General features: G+C 33.4%; 1 long non-coding RNA gene and 1 other non-coding gene across 2 annotated transcripts; both read left to right on the forward strand.

Moving 5' to 3' along the window:
• Nucleotides 1–347: 347 nt before the first annotated feature.
• Nucleotides 348–1,050, forward strand: LOC137581342 (uncharacterized). Its single transcript, XR_011033117.1, has 2 exons — nt 348–429; nt 497–1,050. It is a non-coding gene; the product is annotated as an uncharacterized lncRNA (long non-coding RNA).
• Nucleotides 1,051–1,259: 209 nt separating this feature from the next.
• On the forward strand, nt 1,260–1,330 carry TRNAG-GCC (transfer RNA glycine (anticodon GCC)). Its single transcript has one exon. It is a non-coding gene; the product is annotated as a tRNA-Gly (tRNA).
• The last annotated feature ends 15,136 nt before the right edge of the window (nt 1,331–16,466 follow it).

A 16,466-nucleotide genomic window follows, 5' to 3' on the forward strand; every position in this document is an offset into this window, starting at 1 on the left:
AATATTTTAGTTATTAAAATTTAAATTAAATTTCATTACTTTACGTACTTTTCACAATGTCAAATAAAGTTCTTATCTTATTTTTGGATTGCTTGTAAGTGAATATCGGCCAATGGACCCCACTGTCAGTCATGTAATATCGGTTGATAACACTGGCAACAAGTTCTGAGAATCGCTTTAGCTTTCGATGCAGGTAAAATAATAGTCTCTCAACTTATTTATAGATTCAATGACTTTATAAACAAAGGAATAGAAATTAATTTCATTTTATTTACATAAACTGATAGCCTATTGCTCACTCTGTGGCTATATAAAGCTTGTAGATGGAGTAGGAGTTAAACAGTGTTACTAAAATGTTTCGTCCAACTGTACTTCTCAGCCTGTTGGCTGTCTCGATGACCTATGATGTTAGGCCGCTGATCCAAGATGGTAAGATCAACTGATGAATAACTAGAACTTGTCAGTTCTTTACAGAAATTCACTGAATATGTTACAGGTTTGCCAGGTTTCGCGGATATTAAAACAGCACCTTTTCTTAAGATTGGAGAAGGCTATTATTATATTGAGACTAAGTTAGAGAAGAACTGGTACGATGCCTATGAAACTTGCCGTCTAATTGGAGCGGAGCTAATCGCATTTGATACAATTAATGAATGGAAGTTGGTTAATCAGTATCTCAGAGATAAGAAAATTGCAAATAAACCTTACTGGACCTCTGGAACGGACTTGGCCAATCAAGGAAAACATGTTTGGTACTCAAATGGTCTAAATAATATGTTTAAGGAGATTTGGTATCCAGGTGAACCGAATAATATCGGAGGTATTGAGCATTGTGATGAAATGTGCTTCACCAGAGATTATGACAAATCTGGCAGAACCGGACTAAATGATAAACATTGCTATGAAAGGAGAAGATATATTTGTGAGGCGCCTCGGCCCAAAACGGCTTCTTTTATAATATGGTGAATAATCATATATGCAAGAACAACAAATTTGTATATTTACTTTTAATATGTAATGACATAATAATGATTAAATTACCAAAATGTATCTCTTTATTATATATATTATTTGGTCAGCATTAAATTAAAAAAGGAAAGTAAGAAAGGACAACGAGTTTTAATATACAGGTGTAAACAGGAGCAAATTAATTTGATTAGGTACCTATTATCTTTTTTCGTTAGTTTTAGCATTGGCGGAACCTACATAAATTTAAACCGAAGCTTATATTGAGAATCTTTGACGGGTTAATCACAGAAGCATCGGTGGTTCAGTGGTAGAATGCTCGCCTGCCACGCGGGCGGCCCGGGTTCGATTCCCGGCCGATGCAAAATAATTTTTTGTTTCTTATCTTAACAGTGATATTTTTATGTTATCAGTGGGATTTTGTTAACTTTTTATAATTACCAAAATATATATCATTCTCATTCTCTGTATTCGTTCAACAACCTGAATAAATTATGTAAGAAAATGTAGTATTCATCTAAATAAGTAAAATTAATTTTACATTTGTTGTTGTTACATTATGTCATGCTAACTTGATGGCCATCATCGACCTTTTAGTAATATTTTCCAGTTCCCATTAGAGAAGAAATGCATTAAGCTGCATAAATATTTATGCATGTATCTAAGTAAAGCTTCAATATGCCTGTATGTGTGTGGGTGAGATTGGTGTTATATATGTATGCGTGTGGTTGTGGCAAAATGTACATAATTCCTTGTCTGGCATTAGCAAAGAGTACACACAGACAGACTCAAAGAAAATACGAGTATGCTCTTTTAGCTGAATCCTTGGCATTCGGTTGCTGGCTGTTCCGTGTTATCGCCATCACACAAAAATTGGCGCATAAAACCAAACTGCAGCCCCAAGGCCCTCTTTGGTCCTTGGTACAAGCACTCGAATGTAGTAAAAAGACTCACAATCGTACGGAAGAGTGAAATTTTATTATTTTAGCTGGTTGGATAACAAATTCCCTAACGATAATTTGCAGTAAGTTTACGGCCATGCTTTCTTCAACAGGCCCGGACAGGATAGCAAATCCATTATTCCTTTAAATTTCAATAAGATAAAAGTGCTGGAATTTCCACAAACTTTACTTGTCAATTGTTCACAAATTATGCCAACATTTCCTTGCTCTGCACGTAGTTTGCCTATAAAATTTCAGTCAATTTAATTTCTATCCTCCCGCCTTGCCGTTTCACCCTCCGACCCTGCGCCCCAACATAATTTACTTGCCACACAGACATACATACAATGCATATTTATGTCACATGGCACGTGCTGTTGTCTTGTCTGAATGTCTGACTGTCTGACCGTCTGACTGTCTGGTGGTGACAAGAATGGAAATGGGAAATACAAATTAAAATGGAGTACAATGCCAACCTCGATGACCGCAAGCGTTTTCCAAAAACATTTTTTTTTTTTTTGTGTTTTTCACGTTATCTGACCATGTTGAATTTACTTAACTTTGCCAGAGAGTTTCTAATCAAATAAATGTTGGTCAGTGTTTGATACCACATAGCTTCACTTTGATGATTTATTAGTCCATTGGCTATTGGTATTTGGTTTTAGTCTATTATAAGTATTGCATTGTTTAAACAAAAGTCAATGTTTGTGCAATCGTGATGCCGGAAGTTAGTTAGCAACATAGAAGTTGATCAAATTACACATTGTTGACAATCTGAACAAAGAGCAAAAGACAAAAGTTGATGTGGAAGAGGAGATAACCTAACAAAGCGCGTGACTTGACTTCAACTTTTGAGTTTTATATATACAATGTACACTTATATACATACATATATGCAAAAGTCATAAACGTCCATCATCAGTGGACACGTAGATACTTCCTGCTGCATACGATATGTAGAAATGTACACTTGAAGGAATTATTTTTGAGTGCCATTATTCTTATATTGAATGTAACTTTAAAATTTCAACAAGAAAGTAGTGAATTTTGACTAAAATCTTAAAAAATGAGATCTTAAATCATTTCAGTTTTGAAGGAGAGCTTAGTCAGATGTAATTCACCAGTTCATAATTGTATGTTAAAATCATCTTCTTTAGAAATTCTTTCAGTTAAGACCATGTCGATTTTGTCCTACACTGAAGTGTCTAGACTTTATCAACTTTTGATGCATAAGTTTTTCTCATTGTGTAGCTCTTCTCTCTTTTCTATCTCTTTTAAATGTCCGAGCATATTTTAATTAAATTTGCATAAAGTTCTTTAGTATTGAAATCAAGAGTCTGAATTTTTTAGACTTGCCAGAAGCCATGTGGTTAATGAAATCACTTATATCCCATAACCTCATTGAAATGGTTTAAAGCGCTGACCATAAACTCTATGCCAAACTTTAACAAAGCTTTATATGCACAGGGTTTTTATATGGGTAACTGTATACCTATATATATTTGTTGAAAAGCAAAAAAAAAGTTTCCGAGTTCAGAGGCCACGTACTTTATTGAATTTATATATATTTTTTTTTACATATTTCCTTCTGGCCAACAAAAGTTGATGTTGTTTGAAAAAGTTAAATTTTTCCATTGAAGAGGTCCTTGCATAGGCCATTTTTATATAACGAAAATATTGATTTTACATTTCGCTTGCATCAAAAAATCCCAGTCATATACTTATATTTATAATACACCAATATATTTCACATTGTGAACCATTTTTTAGTTGAGAAGGGGCATGCGGATTTTGCACCTGCTGCTGTTGGCAGAAACCTGCAAATGTAAATAAGCATAAAATCCAATTTCAGTTAGCTCCTTGGTCCTGTGCGTGTTTGGCTTGCTTGTTTCCTTTTCTTCCAGTTTCCCTGTCAGTTGAGGGAGATTTTTTGCAATCAGCGCCTGAAGTAGAATACTCGGTAAGTGGAACAAGCAAGCAATTGATGCCACTGCTCTTTTGATCTGCTTAACATTCATTTGCTTTGACAGCCAAAAAAAAAAAAACACACACACGAGCAGACATACACCCACACACATACACACAGCACACATCACAAACAAATTGCCAATTTGGGTCGCGCTCATACACTCACACATTGTGGATAACTTTAACATTAAAGTTGTGTTATGTTCTTTTCATTTTTTGTAGTGTCATAAATTATGAGGGATAAAAAGAGAAACAGAAAAAAAGGCTTACAGCAAAGTGACAGCTGTGATGCGGCTAATCTGAATAACATAATCAGTTTTTTTCCCTCTATTTTCTTTTTGGCCACAATGTCCAGCATAAGCATGTGCTGCTGCTTAAATCAAACACATTTGTTATACAAATTTACATATTTTACTTATCTTTGTTGTTGTGCAAATTTACAAATCTGTCCTTGAAAATATGCACAAAACACAACCTGCCAAATGTGATAAATAATTCTTTGTCTGTCGAGTCTAACCCCATCCTGTTGGCTTACAATTAGATTTTATCGTATTTGTTTCTCATAGTTTAAGTCTACTAAAAATATTCAAATAATGTTATCAAACCCTTACCTTTAACAAAGTTTTAAAAATATGATTTTCCTAACTTTATGTGTAGCTTCAAACAACGAAATCCTGAACATTGATATCTGTATAAACATAAACGTATTTATTACCTAGTTTTATACTTAAATATCTTTGATATACCAAAATTAGAAAATGGGTTGTTTAATAACTGAAACGCTTTCCACTTTCGAGAAATTGCAATGTTAAATGGACGTCTAACTGTACATCCAACACAAATAGAAACCTACTATCTATATCAAAGCACTTTGCATAGTAGGAACGTTGCTACAGAGAAATGCTGCTTCAATCAGAAGTTCTACATTCAGAATGCGCCTACAGCCATCTTAGACTCATTGAGAATATCGATTACAATTGCTAGAGGCTTCAATAACAAAGCCAAGTAAAATAAAACCAGTCTTGATAGGCCTAGTTTAACGTTCATAAACCAATTCACAGTATAAATGACTTAATAGGAATAATGGAGAATGCATTCTGATTATTTATTATACTACTTTTTGTGTAACTTTTAATTTCATACTATTCTTTTTATTGTATTTTAATACTTGTATTAAACAAATTTTGTTTTCTGCTTAAAGTTATTCCCCACATACTTTTTACAATAAACTTTTTGCTCAATGCTGATGACAAGAAAATTTCTATAAAGTTTATACAAATGTTAAACAAACAAATGGCTAAAGAGATGGAGTGAAGACAAGAGCGCTGCTCTTTTAAGCACTTCTCTTCCTTTGCTCGAGGGCCACCACCTCAGGACTCAAGGACACTTTAGCCTGTCAAAGATTATCAGCACTCTCCTCTAAATTATTATGATGGTTATGTTGTTGTTGTTTGTGTCGTTGTTCACGAGTCAACCCAACCAATTACTACAACGAAGATGTCCTTGAGAGAAGAGAAGGGAGTACCGCATACTCCATCTGCCATTTTGTTTAAAAACAAAAGGGGAGCGTATATCAATTTACTGTTTGCCTTTTTCCGGAATTTTTTCCCTCTTATTTTTTCCTTTCAGCTTATCTTTTGTGCTTCCTTCTTTTTTTTTTGTATATTGGTGGGGGGGCTTTATGGTCAATTTTAGATTTTATTGCTTGCTGGTTTCCTTCTTTGCTTTGCTGCCAATTGAGCTGAACCCGCGCGTATTTATTTGCGAATTTCTTTTCATTTACGTTTCGATTTTTATCGCTATGCAACTTGTTTGCTTACACTTAAAATGGATAGAAAACGGTTTCAGAAGCTCTGTGCAATTTTTATAGTGGAGAACGTGAAATCAATTTGCTCTAAAATAGTCAATAAATTTGATGACAATTGCACACTGCAATAAAGTTTTAAATTTCTCTGAATAGTGAATAGCATTAGCCCCAATCGACATATCTGCAATATATAGGCCAAAATAGACAAATGATTAAATCCACATTTAGGCTTTCCTCATTGCCACAAACCAAATTTATGGTCTCCTTTGGAAAATTCCACTTTATCACATAATTTGTTGCACTCACAAACAGCCACTCAAATTTGCTATGCAAATTATCTAGGCTGGCGAGTTTTTGTCCCATTTTATGACCAGACATAAAAACAAAAGTGTATAACTTATCGTCGAAGAAGCCATCATTAATCTTGGGCCAGACAAAAAAAAATTCAAATTCAAATTGACAAACCGCAAATATATCACTTCAACAGATTGTATAATTTTGCACCCATATTAAAATCAAATTAAAAGCTTTAATATAAACACAATTAACATCATTTTCCGTCCAAATTTTGTATGTAGTTTGCCCCGCAATCACATAAAACCCGCTTAAACTTAACTTCACATCAAGTTCCATAAACATAATCAAACTTGATGAGGCATTTCATGTATGGTTTTACGGTGTTAAGGCATTTATGACGGTCAGAAATAATTTATGCGTATGCTTAAACCCTTTTTAAATACATCTTCTCATAAATTGTATACAACCCACATGGAAATCTGTGTGCGTCACAGCTTTTCTATGACCCATGGAGCGTATGAGTAATCAATATGGATTTGAGCAATTTTCTTGGCATACTTTTTGGGGCAGAATAATAAGAAGCATTTACATAGAAAAAAAAAACCTTATTAAATTCTTATAAATTCCAACAAGATAAAAAAAAAAATTACTCCTTTTTTGTTTACGTGTTTTTTTAACATTTTTTAAAGTTCAGGTTAATACCACCTCCTATTGCTTGAACCTTATTCTTACAGTTTTGGTTATAAACTGAAAAATATTTCATACTGAACTTTGTAAGTCAAGCATTGATTAACAGCATGACAAATAATATGGGGAAATTCTGTTCATTCGTGGGACATTTCCCCGCTTTTGGTTACAACATGAAACAACATTAAGTGGAACTTAAGTTAACAGAAACACCTGTTGATTTATATGAGAAAGAACATATTTTTTAAGAATTTAAGGTTGTAATAGGTAACAAATTTCATGCTACTATTCTCTTTTTAGTTAGCTACATGCGTTTTAAATATGTCAACTTGGAATCGGATTCAGTTGGCTTAATAAGCTGATAACTATTGTAAGAATTAAGTCCCTGTGCCGTCAAGTTTTAATTGAAATTTATGTGAAAATTCCCATATAAGAAGACTAAGTGCATAAATGTGTTGACAGCTAGAAATGTGTCACAAGCAAACACACACGCACGTACCTACATATATATGAACAGTCTCTCAACTCACCCCCCATCCCGAACTGTTAATGACTGTGACCTCAAGGCTCTTTTTGAAACCAGCCACTATCTTCTCCTCAGACAACACAGCAGCAGGAACAGCAGGAGTGGAAACGATGGGGGTGGCGGTGGCAACCTTTCTAACTTGGCAGTGACGAGAATCAAGCCGTGGCACAAAACTTTTTCATTGCCCTTAGAGTGCAACTAAATGACGATGGCTCACTTACTTACATACTTATGTGGCAAGCAGTGAACATTTTCGTCAGAATAGAAAATTAAATAACCGCAACAAGGACATACCAACCCTCCAATCTTCCAGCCATCCATCCACTTTTCCTTCAATGTGAGAAATTATCTTGCGACATTTCTTCCATTTGCTTTTTATTTGTAGTAATTTCACAGAGCATTTCCATTAATAAACCTCATAAAACTATTAAAAACTCTTAATCTCACTTAGTTGCAACTTTAATTGAGTGTCACAAACAAAAAAAAAAAAAAAATATAGCTGAAATGCCAGCAAAACGAGTTTCACAAAACTTTTTCCTCAAGAATCTAAGTAGGCGTGTAAACCGAAATGTGAACTGTGTTCACTTCCAAGGACAGAAGCAATATTTTCTTTCAAACCAAAAAGGACAACTGCGCACTGTGGAGTTTAAGTTTAATTTAAGTCTTTAGCTAAATATATTACTTTTATCAATAAATAGTCAGCAAAATAGTTCTGAAAGAGTCAAAGAAAGAAAACGTCCAAATGCACTAGAGCGACTAAAGGATGTGGTAGCTTTTTAAAATAATCAAAGGTAATATGTCAAATATCGAACAAATATAAGCCAATGTGGACCACAGTATAGCAAAGAGACAGACAGAGAGAGAGAGAGAGAGAGAGATGTTTAACAAAATAACTCAACAACAAAATCTGCGTAATAATTGTAAATCAAGTTAAGAGAGTGGGAGCGGTTGGACGATTATAAGGATAATCTCTTTAATGTGCACAATTTATGAGATTTTTGTAAGCGTTATCTTAATTAATGAAAGGGTCTCACCTAACCACTAAATTTATTGAGCAAACAAACTTTAAGACTATGGAATACAAAGACTTCTTCCATTGACTAAAGGCCCAAAGGCTGTCGACAGCGCGGCTAAATTGATGAGCTTCTCAAAATGCACCCAAAAGCCCAATAAACCCACACACTTGCCCCCTTGATTGGAGCAATGAAACGGTAACGTTAGTGTCTGCGATTTCTGCCCATCCTGGACCAAATAATAGAATACATGGCAGACATTTAAGCCATCTGCTGTGTAAGTAAAATGATTTTAAATGATAATAGACTTACTCCACTTTGATAAGGCAAAAATTATTAACCAAATATTTGTGTAAAACACTGACTAATCTTATAATTTGTGTAACGACCGAATGAAATTCTATTGAAATAAACAAAAATTTGTCTTCCAGAATGTGAGAAGAAAAACAATAAAGGCAACTTCCACAACAAAAGAAAGTTTGAAGCAAAGAAGCAACTTTTCTTTTCCTGCCAGACGAGACGTTTACTTAGACACTTACATATTCACGCAACTGTGCCGATGAAAGCTACTTACTTACTGGAAAAACGAAAGAAATATAAGAAAATACCTCAGAGCAACTTTAATATGCCATTTACAGGAAAAGTAACAAAAAACTGAATGTGAGAACAGCAAATTTGGCTTGTATGACTTGCTGTCGTCTTCTTCGGGGGGTATTAAAATGGCTCATAGAGTTTGAGCTCTTTGTGGTAAGTAAATTTCAAATGTGCTCAATTCAAAGAATGCATTTTATCAATATAATTGATACAGAACAAGCTGCAGACGGGCAGAGTCTTAGAGGTAGTTGATTGGACATTTCACTCATAATATAAATTGGAAAATACAAACTAAGAAAAGATCCTTATTTATTTCGTCACAAAGTTTCATAAAAAAGGTACTAAACAAAGGCTACGCTTTACCCAAGACAAATACGTACACACGAATATAGTAAGAGCCAACAACGTCAAGTATGTAGATAGTAAAAGTAAAAATGCGCACTAAGTGCTGTAATAAAAGGAAAAATACTGTTATGCATGTTATTACTTTCACGCAATTATCCAATCAGAATATTCTCATGCAATGGCATATCTAGAGCTTTAAAAACAAAACCAATTTGTTACCCAAAAGTTCTGTCTTGTTAAGAGAGAGATATGTAAATACATTAGGTATACTTATGTAGGTCTACATATGTACATTGTAATTAAAATATTTTGCCATGAAAGCAATCTAAATATATTAAAAAAAGTTTTAAATAATGCTATTAACGGTTTAAAAATTAAGAAGCAATTTTTACACAAAGGGCACAGTCTTTTTCATGTAATTACGGCGACAAGTGATGAAGAGCGAACTATAAGCGACCTTGACATACTCTTACCTTTATGTCGAACTCACTAAATTAAATTGGAAGGACATTTTGTATATATAAGTAGCATAATATTCTATTCTTTTGCCGGATATGATTAGCTTGTTTGTGTTTATTTAGCTAATCAAAACATTATATTAATGATTATTATTCTCTCTCTACATGTTAACCAATCCAAATATTTTTATGACTATCATATTTTATGCCATAAAATCAAAAGGTCGTAAAAAAGCAAAGAACCATAGGCTAAGCTATATGGCTTCTATACCCTTTCATTTGAAGGACTCGCCGTAAAATCATTTAATTTATAGAAAATATATTATTTTATAATCTAAGAGTAGTATAGAATCCTGATAATTTATTCAAATCCTCGTGATCCATATATAGAAGGTGTTATGGTTAAACCGTTCCATTTTGTGATTATCAAAAATCTATTTTTATTAAATTTTACAAATAATTGATGAACTTTATATTAGGAAGGGTATTCAAATTTCCTTTAATGATATGCGGAAAACATAAAATTTACCATCTTTTAAATGATTTTTGGCAGATTAAGTATTCTAAAAATTTACATTTTTTCCACAAAAGTCTAAAAAGAAAATAAAATTTATTGGTTTTTTTATTATGACCGACAATTGATATTTTTACATTAAAACAGAGAAATATTCTTAAACAATAAATTTGAAACAACTTTTTGGTTCAAATGTCACAATTATAGCCACAACTTTACCATTAGTTATCATCATCATCATCTGGTCAGACAATAGCACTTGCAGTAGTTGGCCTTGTCCATCATATAAGAGGGGAAAATTTTTCGCAAAAAAAATATGCGCCGAGCTTTTTGGTTGCTGACAGCTTATGAGAAATTGCTAAAGTTTTTCACTTGTTTTAGAATAAAAAACAACGATGAAGGTCCTTTGTACATTATTTTCATTTTTTCTTCCTTTTGTCATAATTTTCTTGGGTCTTGTGACTTGAAGGCGCGAAATTCCTTTCAAAAGAAGCCTGTCAACTGATGGGTGTTTCCCAAGAAGATGGAAAAGAGAAAATACATGAATTGTTTAGCAAGTGTTGTGTTTTCAAATTGTTGAAATTGTTTTACATACTTTTATTTAAGAATTTAAGGAGACAGTTAATTTATTCCTTGCCTGCGGTTTGTAGGCCAATTATAAATTATGTGCGGAGAATTGATGTTGGCCACGAATCGATATTATGATTAGATTCATTACAGTTGAGTGCGTAGACAACTGATTTACTGGGCACTTTGAAACGATAAGCCGCATTTCAAGGCATCAACGAGGGTCAGTCAATAGATAGCTGAAAAATCACCTAAACTAAAATGCATTCTTAGCTTCTTTTTATGGCTTAAAGTCGACTGAAGACATAATTTGAGTCAACACTTAACTCATTTGGATACACTAAAAGCAATAATATTCAGATAAATAGTCTGTTTCCTTAATGACCCAATTGATTTGTTCTGTTTCTGAATGGAGTCTGAGGATCCTGAAAATATCCTTATTTTATTCAGTTTTCTATTGAAACATTTGGCTACTTGGTGAGACATTTAAGCAAATATTTACATTTATGTACGTATTTGAATCAACTTTGGCAAGCAAAAGTCTTTGGTTAGTTTAGTCGCCTGGGTTCTTATTTATACTCAATCCGATTTACCTAGGTATATAAAGGTAATTTCATACCATTTTCTTTTATTGCATTCAATGGCCAAGAGACAAGATGCTTGCTTTTAAAATGCTTTTCGATTGCCTTGTGCCCGATACCTTTGCTGGTACTTACAGAAAGTACATTCCTTTTTTCACAACGGCCAAAGCAAAAATTTACTTTACTTTACATCAAAGTTTTCGATATCCATTCGTCTGCAAGTCTGAGTGAGTGAGTGGGTGTGTGTGAGTGTGTTTCTGTGTGTGTATGCAAATCAAAGTTGTTGAGAGAAAACATATACATTGAATTGCTTTGGCTTTCATGCATTTGCATGTGTTGCCATGGCGAAACGGAAAAACTTGTAGTATAAAAGAAAATTCAATGTGAAAATATTGCATATACAATGGATATGTAAAATTAGGTATTGGCGTTGGAACAACATGGTTTTGTCAAAGGAAACTGCACATATTTACCTATAAAATGAATGAGTTTTAAAGTCAACATTCATTCAAGAATTAATAATCATAGTTGTCCCTTCCGACATCTCTGTGTTCAAATGAATAAATTGTTTGCTATAGCTTACCGTTTCTGGGCGATTATTGCTTTATCGTCTTCCTCTTTAATGCTTTTATAGGTCAGTTGCCTGTCATTGTGTGGTTAAAATCCAATTGAAATCATTCACTTTTCAAATTATTTTGGACACACGTTTTTTGCTGATGCTCGGCAACTACACAGACAAACACACACACACACACACATGCACAAAAAACATGCAGTCGAACACAATGTGTACACAATTAATCAAATAACAAACAAGAGGAAAAAATATTTTCAATTATTCATACGCCATGTTAAACCGAAAGTGTGGCACATAACCGCAAAACATGCGTCACGTGAAATGTATTGGTTGGCCTTTCTGTATATATACACTCGTACATTGACTTGCATTTTATGCATTTATATAATAATGTGCATAAATAACTTTTTGTTCTGCAAATATACGAAAAAGAAAAATAAAACAAGTTAAAAACCGATAGAAATCACAAACAGAATTCCTAGGCGGCACTCTTGGAAGATTTATGTATGACAACAAATCGAATGTCTATAAATATTAATTTTTATAAGATAAGTTTGTTAAATAAGTTTTCACAAAGATGAATATACCCCTTTTGGTGGGGTTTAAATAACGTATATTTAGATAATTGCGTGTGTCTACAAGCTAATGCGTATCGTCTTTGCTGACCACAACACGGAAATCACTTAAAATTGCCACAGGATTGTCAATTAAGTCTGTCAACTGAGACAATATAACCAAATGACATTTCATAAAGGGCTTAAATTGTTGCATGACACAAAATCTTCGCATGAAGGGTGTACGAATAGACTTCTGTCAATAACTATCAATTAAATCTATGAATTCTGTTTTGATTTTCTTAGATTATCTAACCAAAACGAGACAGATGGCATAACAAATTTAATTATCTTGCATAACCACAAAAAAACAACCTACAAATCTTTTATATTTCAGATCTCTTGTTTAAATTTAGTTTCATTGTTTAGTTGAATCAGTCAAGTCAACTAACCTTATTTTAAATTCCATTAAAATGAATCTCTGAAACTGCATCAAGACATAGGAGAAAAACAGTTAATGGCGCAGCTGGGAATACATGGATAACAACATGAAACATGGAACATAGAACATGTTGGGCATAAAAAAGTAAAATTAGTCAGTTGCAATTTTTTTTTATCTGTTCACAATTTGTTGGTCTAAAATCCAATTATAAAGCAACCTAAAAAAACAGTTGCAAGTTAAAACTCCCTAAATATATAGATTAAATTCCTTTAAAAAACTAGATCTGCAGCTGAGCTAAACATTCCTCAGTAAGGTGCTTCAATCCAATCCACACATTTGGATCCATTCACTCTAAAGGAACTATGAACTCGAAAATTAAAATCTACACCAAAAATGAAACCCACATTTATCTTCTGACTGTAATATGCGTTGAATCATTTTGGTCATTTTATCTTTCCAATTTTCCCACATTATTCGTTTTGATGGCGATTATCCGATTTTTAGCTGTTTTTTAGACATAGATTACATTGACATCCCTTTGATTCTCCTTTCACGACCTTTTCACATCAAGGCGCAAAAGCTTGCTCTGGTTGGGGCTCTGGCTTTTGTTTCGTATCTTCTTCTGCGACTAAGCAACTAATTGGCACCTTGACTTTATCCAATCTGTTTGGTGGTACCACACCTGTATGTATAGACAAACTGGACGGTAGAATGGGCGGAGTTTTGAATGTAGACATCATAGAGCAATCCCATATCCACATTTATGCCAATGCATTCACAGTGAAACCATTCATTGCTATTGTGGCAGCATCTGCAAATCAAGTAAAGGATTAAAAAAAGAGATTCATAATCACAAGTACCTGAATATTCTCACAATGTATCCTCTGAGGCAACTGACATTTTCATGCGAATGTCAATTATTTTTGATTTTGATTTCATCGAGTATTATTCGTTATATTTTGTTCAATGATATATGTATGTATGACCGCCTGCTTGGATAACATTTTTATTGTTTTCCAATTGTATTTTTATATGACCTCAGTCAATTGCCAGCGAGAGCTGGAAAAAGGGGTAATAAAGTGAAATTGCCATTCTGTTGCCATTTCAGTTGTTTCTCCCATTGAATTATTCATTCACAACTAGCAATTGGTGGTTCAATTTGCCATAAAAATTTGAAGTACCATGTGCTCCTTGCATCGGCAACAATTGAACCAAACTGAAATGAATGAACATTGATCCAAATTCACTTTGTGATTCCAAGTTTTGCTTCACATGTCGCTCTAATTTGAAATTTTCAGGAGTGTTGAGACCGAAATAAACTCACCAGCAATTGGAATAACTTCGCTAGATACACTACTCTATCGATTTAGTGGGTCTTTCAGTAACTTAAGTTTAGTCAATTCACACATGGCAAATCCATTTCTATAAATAGTAAATAAAGAAAAGAAAACATTTTCTTTCTTTTGTAACAACAGGCATTCGCCACAATAAATCTGACAAAATGCGTAACATTTGTTGGGCTGAACAAAGAAGTTTTTATTTAAATCAAAAATTTCAATTTTGGCACGTCCACTGAGCCGTATACGTGATGCAAACCCTTCCATCAAATGTCCATCAGTCAATTGTTAGCGACAACAACAAAACTACATACAAAGTCAACACACACACATACACACCATTTGCAGATTGCTCCCTTTTTGTTAGTCTTTTTTTTTTTTTTTGTTACAGAATGGGCTTTGGCATTTTTTTTCTTCTTTTTTGTTATATAAATATTTTATTATTCTGCAGGACACATTTATCTTATGGTCGGTGAGGGGATGGATGAAATAACTGCAACCGAAATGAAATATCGGACTTGGTTTTTGGTTTATTTTCTATTATTTTATGGTTGGACTTTTTCACACATTCTGAAATGGATTTTTCCCACCATAAAATCAAGTTTTATCTACAGTATATATATTATTAGAACATAAGCTGTTCGTATGTGTCAAAAGTTTTTGCTAACAATTATTTTTGTTAATACAATCTAAATCAAAATCCGACTTACACCTGCTAAAAGATTGAAGAAATTCGAATTTCGAATTTGTTCTGATTAACGACTGTGTAGACAAGACGAATGTGTAAATGATACATAGAAAATAATACTATGTATCATTCATAACGCAATTCTAGGAAAACGTTTTTTAAGCTTAATAAATAAGCATTTTTATAAGCATTTTACGTACACAAACCTATATTTAGATTTAAGAGCGAAGGAAATAAGAAAAAAATTATGCAAAATCATATTAAAATCAACGAGGATAAGCCATATTATGTTTCCTCTATCACCATGACAATCAATTGTTCAGCCCTCAATAGGGTCACGACAATGTGTAGCATACTTATGTGGGCAAATGTTATTTATTACATTACAGCTTCAGGACTAAAGTTTCATGTTACATCAACTTTTTTGAGCGAAAAAAATAAAACAAAATACAAAGTGGCAGAGGTTTTTTTCTTAAAACGAGATACGCATACTCTTTTATCCAGAGGGAGCAATGTCTTATAAAGATTCAAACAAATCTATATTATTTATAATTCTTAGCTTCCAAAAGAGTTATGAGTGGCATAGGGTCTTGTCTTGTTAATTTAAAGAGCCATGAAAACAAAACCTCTGTGGCCTTTTGACATCCAAGGGCATTAAATCTTCGGCTTGTGAAGAACAGAAACGTAACATTTTATTTTTAATAACAATTTACCCTGCGATGCTGCACGAACTTTTGCTTGCGGCCATATACGGTGAAGGCTGTGAGTAAGTGTGTAATAAGCTACTCTTGCTTAATGCATTTTTATACTCGGTCTCTGTAAAGTGAGCTAAATTATAGTAAAACAAATGAATAGTTTAAAGGAAAAGGACAAATGGCTAACAAGCATCTCCACTTATTTAATTTGGCATTTTGATGGGTATGTAAAATAAGGCAGGAAAAATTCTCTGTCAACAAATTTGGGTTTCCAATTAGTAGAAAAAGAAAAAGCATTTGCATTGAACATTCCTACTGGTTATTCTGTCTTCCAAACGAAGAATACCGAGACGTCTTTTTTTGGCCCCTTTAAAAAGGTTAATTGTGTCTTTTAATGTCTTTACCTAACCATGTGCGTGTCTTACGTGATTAGTTTTCCCAATTCCATGGATGCCACAGAATGTCCTTGTATACCATACACACTCTAGTATTTTTAGTATTTCGTTTTGTGTATCCTTGAACTACGTGATGCTGATTTCTTTTCATTTTCCATTTCTTGCTGCGCTGAGGGGAGAGTAAGTAAATGGTTTTATATGTCATTAGAACGACTGCATTGTTGTCAGAAATGAAGAAAAATTGCAGAAGAAAACGTTTGCAAAATAGCTTAAATTTGATGTAAGAATTTAATCAATGTGTTGGAAACCATTTAAAGTTTTTGCCTTTTGACTCTTTTAACTCATATAACTTCAGGTCTTTGAAGTTCTAGTCATATGAATAAGCACGGAAAATTATCCAACTGAGGAGAAGATGAAAAAAAACATCTGGCCAGAAAACTTTTGAAAGTTTGAAATAACTTTCGTCAAACTTTAAACGCAAACACAGACCAAAAGTTTCAAACAACAGAAGTAC

Source organism: Drosophila tropicalis, unplaced genomic scaffold (assembly GCF_018151085.1).
Source record: "Drosophila tropicalis isolate 14030-0801.00 unplaced genomic scaffold, ASM1815108v1 contig_845, whole genome shotgun sequence".
NCBI classification, from domain to species: Eukaryota; Metazoa; Arthropoda; class Insecta; order Diptera; family Drosophilidae; genus Drosophila; species Drosophila tropicalis.